This window comes from Cornus florida, unplaced genomic scaffold (genome assembly GCF_030987335.1).
Source record: "Cornus florida cultivar Cherokee Brave unplaced genomic scaffold, ASM3098733v1 CherokeeBrave_3.0.0_Hap2_Chr07, whole genome shotgun sequence".
Classification (NCBI taxonomy): Eukaryota; Viridiplantae; Streptophyta; class Magnoliopsida; order Cornales; family Cornaceae; genus Cornus; species Cornus florida.
In genome coordinates this window covers 15,786,717-15,794,481 of record NW_026775577.1, presented here as the reverse complement: position 1 = coordinate 15,794,481, position 7,765 = coordinate 15,786,717, and positions in this window count along the sequence as shown.

Sequence of the window (7,765 nt, the reverse complement as noted above, 5' to 3'; positions counted from 1 at the left end):
CAAATCAGCAAGTATCATTCACCATGTAAATTCTTCTTGTTAGACTTTTTGGTTTGTGCCCAATCATTTTCTTACAAAAACACTTGTTTCACATCTCTAAATGCTTTTGTATTTTTATTTTTCGGATTATGGTAAGTTGCTTTCCAATTGCCATTTTAATTTACTTTTTTTTATTAAAAAAAACCAAATTAATTTACAAAAAATACACGCTCACAAACCCCACTTTATTCTTACTTTACCTCCCGTGCGACTTAAACTATTGAGCTTTCTATTACGTATCGCTGAATTACAACTATTATGATAAAATAAATTTAATTCAACATGAACAAAGTGAGCATAGACCTACAGTTCTAATAAGAAAAAGATTCTCGTATTTGTTTTAATTATACGAATCGTTGTATGTATATATATATATATATATATATATATATATATAGGGGCGGAGTCAGGATTTCAATTTGGGATAGAGAGCATAGGGCAAAAAATAATAATAAAGAAAGAAAAGAAGAAAAATAATAATAAGAATTTTAAGTAATAGAAGAGCAAAAAGGAAAGAAGAATGACATAATTTTGGAGAGAAAAGTAATTAGAGCGTAAACAAGGAAAGTTTTACTTTTTAAAGGAAATTAAGGGAATTTAAAGACAAGAAAAGGAAAATAAGGAAAAATTTATATAAAAAATAAAAAACTAAAATAATTTTAGGAAATCATTATATATAAAAATTCCCATTTATACGTAAAAGAATTAAGAAAATAACTAGAATAATATAGTAGACGAGATTTTGAAGTTAAACAATATATGTTAAAAAATAAGAGAAAGATACCCAGTTGAATGGCATTGCGTATTCTTGACACATGATTTAACTTTGTAAACTCAACTCTGTGTGCGTGTGACTTCTAGGTTGATATGAATAAAAGTTTTTGCACTTTAATAGTGAAACCGTACATTTCCATTAGCTGTCCAACCTTACATCACAGTACCCAATTTGTCTTCTAGTAATTAGGCCTCCTCACAACTCACTACCCTCACACTTTCCCATTCCTAGACTATTTTATTTCCAAACACCAACTTGTTCCCTTTTAGGTTTAGTAAAAACACATATGGGTGGCATTACTACGTGCACTTATATGAATATTTAATTTATAAAACATGCCTTAATTAAAGTTTTATTTGCAAAAAGTATTGGTCAAGAAATTAAATAAAATTAAACAATTATCGAGTCTGCACTCTGTTATTCTAATGAGTTGTCCACTCTCTCTCTCTCTACATATATATATATATATATATATATATATGTATAAGCTAGATGGTGGAACACTCTCCCCACTTATTAAAATTAAGACCATTATTCTTGTTTATTTATGGTGTTGTGGGGAGAATATTAATTAGGTATATTAGAGGAGTCACATTAGGTTCAGTGGGGGCCAACTGCTCCCACTGAACGTTTCAGTATATATATATTTTTTTACTACATTATACTAACATTCTCTTTAGTTAGTGTTTATTATACTTAATTTTTTTTATGTTTTGGATTATTATATTTTTTTTTTTCTTTTAGTTAAAACTTACAAGTGTGTGCGGTAAAGCGACCACCGCCGTTAATTTCACTATTGATCAGAGATTATCAACGCCGATGTGATAAGATTTTTAACTTCACATTATCGCTAGAATTAGGGATATAATTGTTTTTTCATATAATAACATTGGACAAAAGTGTCTTCATGACATAATAATAATACTCCTTCTATCCAACAAAGAGTGTCATTTTTGGAGAACTTGTGAGTTCCCAAACATGACACTCTTTTTTAAAACAAAGGGAGTAATGATAAGAGATAATCAACACTAATAAATGTATCCCTCGAATTAGGGGTATAATTGTCTTTTCACACAACAACATTGGACAAAAGTGTCTTCATGGCATAATAATAATAATAATAATAATAATAATTTACCATATCAACTTAACTATCTTTAACTACAAAAATTCAAAATGAAGAAAAGGTGAGTGGCCTTTATTTTTAGGCAAAATTTTTAATAATTATAGATGCGCCGTATTGAGATCCTAAAAAATTTAAAAATGCCCTTTAAAATATTTTAAAATTTTAAAAAATGCCCTTTATAATAATTCAAAATGAAGAAAAGGTAAGTGCCCTTTATTTTTAGGCAAATTTTTTAATAATTATAGATGCGCGGTATTGAACTCCTAAAAAATTTAAAAATGCCCTTTAAAATATTTTTAAAATTCAGAAAAGACCTATGTTATTCTCAATCATTGAGTCCCACAAAAGTTTTAAGAATCAAAATTCAGAAAATAACCCTATTTTACTTCTACCATTTGGTTTTGTAATGATTTCCTCCCGTGAAGTAAATTTTTGCCTCCGTCACTAATTAAGTGCCTAGATAATTTTGGATATTATTTACGTAAAAATGATTTAATTCATACTTTATGGGTTCCTATCTATTTATTATTTTATTAAAACAAAATGAAAGAAAATGATTTTTTCAGCAAGGACATTAATGTTGAAATAAGCTTATCAATACACTAGGTTACAAATAAGCATCCTAATTTTGGTCATTGCTGAGGATAAATCTATTAAAAGAATCCCTAACCATCACACAAATGCCAATACCTACAAAATCTAGTAAAAGAACAAGATTAAAAGACACATCACACCTTAAATTTTTGTTTAAGCTTCTTTATGTTTCCCTCCAACCTATGCCACCAACTCACCAAGCCTCACCACACATCTTATTGCTATCACAAACTTGTGATTGAATCTAGGCAAAAGTACAAAAAAAATCCCTGAACTATTCAGTTTTTTGCAAATACTCCCCTAAAGTACCAAAGAGTGCAAATACCCCCCTGAGACTCACTGGACAGCATGTTGATTTGAAATGACCGAAATAACCTTACTTATTACATTATATAAAATAAAAAAAAAAACCTAATTATAAAATACCAATTATACCTTACTAACTTAAGTTTGTGTTAGAGAGAGAGAGAGAGAGAGAGAGACGTACAGAAAGTTAGAGAGAGATGGAGGCACAGACGGGGGAACTGGGTCTACCGTGATAACAGATCCACAATGGATTGTGAGAGGATCGACAACCAGAAAGGATTCCGATGATGACGAAGCAACAAGGAACAGAGGATATGTTCTTAGAGTGACTGAACGATAAGGACGGTTTGTTGTGGATGCTGCCAGAGTTGAAGTACTATTCAGGAGATGATGGCGATTCGATGAGGATGGTATGCCGGTGGTGGTCTCGCTGGATGATAAGATGGTTCGTCGTAGTCTTGGAACGAATTGTGGGTACTGAGTTGGATAGAGAGCGAGGAGCGAATGAGTTGACGACTTAACCGGGACCATTAACAGACCCCTCCAATGTCGCCGGTGATGAGGTTAAAGTAGAGGAAAAGATTGAGGCGGCAATGAAAGACGAAGGCGACGAATTGGGACGACGGCAAGAGAGAATTCCGGCGAGCAATGGCTGGTTTTCTACAGATATATATATATATATATATATATATATATATATATATATATGTATCACCACTACCACCATTTCTACCACCATCATCACCACCCATTCTGACCCATGACAAAGCCAATCACACCCATCACTGAAGGAACAGTGATGCATGGCATTATATGTCTGAATTTTGATAATTAAATTTCATTCATACACACACACAAATTTGAATTTTTAAACCTTAAGCCCTAACAAAACAAAACCAATCTCACACCTCTAATTAACAACAATCTCATGAAATTTTACAGATTATTCAGCTATATTTCCATTGCATTTCTCTGTTTTGTCTTTGTTTCCATCACCGAAGACGATGTGAAGTGCTTGCAAGGTGTGAAGAACTCTCTCACTGACCCTCATGGCAAGCTCAATTCGTGGACTTTCACCAACAGTTCAATCCGCTTTCTGTGTGAATTCGTCGGAGTTTCATGCTGAAACGATTTTGAAAACCGTCTCTTCAGCCTCGGGCTTCGCGGTATGCATCTCACCGGCAAAATTCCGGAGTCTCTACACTATTGTCATAACTTGCAATCTCTCGATCTCTCCGGTAACGATCTCACCGCCAGTTCAAATTATCAAATTTGGAAAGAAGTTTCTGTTGCAAACAATGATCTTTCCAACACAATTCTGATGAATTTTGAAGATTTTGATGCGAGGGATTTTGCCAGGAATAATGGACTTTGTGGGAATCCAATTAGGGAGAGTGGTGGTTTGAGTAATAAGAATCTTTCAATTAGAATTGCAGTGGGTGTTTTTGGTGCCGGGGTGTGGATGTTGTTAGGGTTTGGGTTGGGGTGGTGGTGCTTTAAGAAGTTGAATTGGAGGAGCCAAGAGTGGTTACTATTGGATTGAAAGAGGGGATGATGATATAGTTAAATTGAGAAATTGAGGGCGCACAAGCTTGTTCAGGTTTTGTTGTTCCAGAAACCGCTTGTGAAACTTAAGCTGGCGGATTTAATAGCTGCTACCAACAATTTCAGATTGCCCTCTCTGGCTTCGTCGTCTAGAGGGTTTTCATGATAGTCTCCTCCTCCTCCTCCATCGCCGCCACCTCTTAAATTCATCAATGCTCGTGTCTTCAAAGCCTTCCCAGACTCCTTCATCGGAAGCTTCCATTGCTTGCTTCTTCGATTGACATGCGAATCGTACTGTTGATCACCGATGTCCCCCAATCGGAGACGCTCGGCCTTGGCTGCCATTTCGTACCAACGTTCTCTTATGAAGTCACCATCAAATTAGTTCCGCTGTTAATCTGACCCTCCGGTGGCTGTAGAAGATCCGCCATCCGATTCTTACACTGTCCGGGGAATGATATTGATATATATAAGTGAAAAAAAGAAAATCTAACAATGAAGTTAAGGAATGGCTTTTTTGGTACTCTTCTTAACGTCATCCAATGGGGGTATAATTGGTATTTTATAATTAGGCTTTTATATATATATAATGTAATAAGTAAGGTTATTTCGGTCATTTTAAATCAACATATGCCGAAAAAGTTGATCCGGTTAGTCTCAGGGGGGTATTTGCACCCTTTGGTACTTTAGGGGGGGTATTTGCAAAAAACTGAATAGTTCAGGGGTTTTTTTGCACTTTTGTCTTGAATCTATATGGTCCCAATTCCCAAGCCAAACAAAAATCCAAACCTAAAGTTTATATATATATATATATATATATATATATATATATATATATATATTATTTTCTCATTAACTCTACCCAATAGTAAGAGCAAAACAAGTCCAAATTGTAATTTGTGTTTTATTTTGAGTTTCGAAGTCGGATGCTATTTTCAAAAACTAAATTGTTGTTTTAGTTAACTTCAATTACCTTTTAATCAGATTTTAGAGAGGTGAATACTCTTCTTCTCTCTCAATTAAATACAAGCTTAGTGATTAATATTTTTGCAATTGAGAGAACCAACTCTCAATTTAATACAAACTTAGAGATTAGTATTTTCGCAATTGAGAGAACCATTTGAAAATATCTTTTACAAAAAATCACCTTAATAATTGTGTGTATTTTTATTTATTAAAGAGCATATACTATTACATATGAGTGATCTTGGGAGTTGGGATGGTGTTCTCAAGATTGGAGTTTCGAACTAGTTGAAGTTTCATTCTATTTGGATTGGAGAGCAGGATTTAATTTTTCTCTTTTGTCTTTGAGATCTATAGGAAAGAGAATCTAATCGCATTATGAAGTGATCAAAGTGTTCGCAAAGCATTTATGTTCTTTCAGTAACTTGTCTACAAGGATTAAGGATTAAAATAGAAGTATGCAGCGATTGGATGAGTAACAAGTGTACGCCTGTGACATAGAGTGAGTGTATATCCGAACAGTTATTTGTCCGTGATTTTTTCCCATTTGGATGCTAAGATCCTATAATCCACATATTAAACTTTCACATTTATACCGCATATTGCAACTCACACGTAAAAGTGTGAGGGTAAATCGAATGACATGTTAATCTTGTTCTAATTTTATGACACACAAATAATTCGCAATTGCATCCATTTCAAAATATTAGTTTATGAATGCCCTCTCGTTGAATCGGAGTTCGTGTGTCTCAATTTAATAATAAAATCATTCCCAAATCAATACAATTTTTTTAATGTGTGTATATATGTATATATATAAATGATTTAGACATGTCATTCTTTTGGTAGTGTGGTTATAAACTTATATATGCATGTGCATTATATAAATCTCAACCTTAAAATGGCTTTTGTTTGGTGCAAAATTGTCCCGAGTTTTCTGTAGCTTACTGCTTACCAGCCGCCGACAGATGAGATGAACCAAGATTAGTGCGTTGTTTAGTCGTTTTACATCTTTTTGTGGTGCACTGAACCTCTCATTATTCCGAGATCAAGTCTCTAACGATTTTTATTATTCCATATGTCCTAAAATAAATGTCTCAAGAAATTGTGTGACAAAAAATATATTTTGAATGCTTAGTCGTTGTCACTCATGGCACGTTGTCATGACTTGTCACTCATATGTTTAATCGTTGTCACTCATGTGTCGAATATTTATTTAAATATTAAAATAAATGTCTCTTTTAAAAAATTGTGTGACAAAAAATATATTTGGGATGTTTAGTCGTTGTCACTCACGCATCAAATAAATACTTAAAATATAAGTAATAATCTATTCAAAACTATTTAACAAAAAATATAAAAATAAGATAAAGATTGTTTTAAAATGTGAGAAGAACTCGTTCTATGCTTGGACCAATCAAACCTTATCCTAAGCCCACCAATAATTCTTTTATCATGTTAATTTTGTTTGTGTGTCACATGTATGAGTACGTCCTTTTCTTTTCTTTTCTTTTTTTTCTTTTATTTTTTTATTTTTTTATTTTTTTTAAAAAAAAGAGTACGTCCTTTAACTACCTAAAGAATCAACCATATATAATTCTTAACTTTTTGTCGATGATAAGATATGATAAAATAGTTGACTACAGTTGTTAAGGCTTGAATCTTAACATATATTGCATAAAATAATTTTAAAAATGTTTATCGATCATATATCAATTGATTTTTAAAAAAATAAAGAAAGAAAAACAAAACAATGCTAGTTTCTCAAAATAAAAAGGGCAACCACCAACTTATTGCATTAATTGCCATTAGACAGGAAGACATGTGAAATATATTCTAGAGATTATTATTTTATTTTTCGGAAGGTGAATAGATTAATTTTTTTCGTGGTAAAAGAATTAATTGTTGTGATGTATGAGCCATATATTTCTTTTTCGGAAATTATGAGCTATAATATAAATTAAAAAGAGAAGAGGATATGTAGGTATGGTCCTATTTAATTGCAAAAAATAAATAAAAAAAATACTCTGCATATATATATATGGTCCCTATATACAAATTCAGATTACATTGTAGAATGGGAGATGGTCTATTTTCGGTTAAAACTTGTTATTCTTATGACCCACTGTTAAGGATGTATGTATATATATATTATCATATGGTCCCTATATACAAATTCAGATTACATTGTAGAATGGGAGATGGTCTATTTTCGGTTAAAACTTGTTATTCTTATGACCCACAGTTAAGGATGTATGTGAAGGATTCAAGTTGTTGATAACTCGTATATAGTAGTTCGAGCGCTACAGTAAAGCACGGTTCGTAGTAGTTTGATAACTAAATCTTAATTATTTTTGCTAGTTCATGAACATGTTGAAGAAACTCAGGAAGACCATATATGCTATTTGTTCATTAAG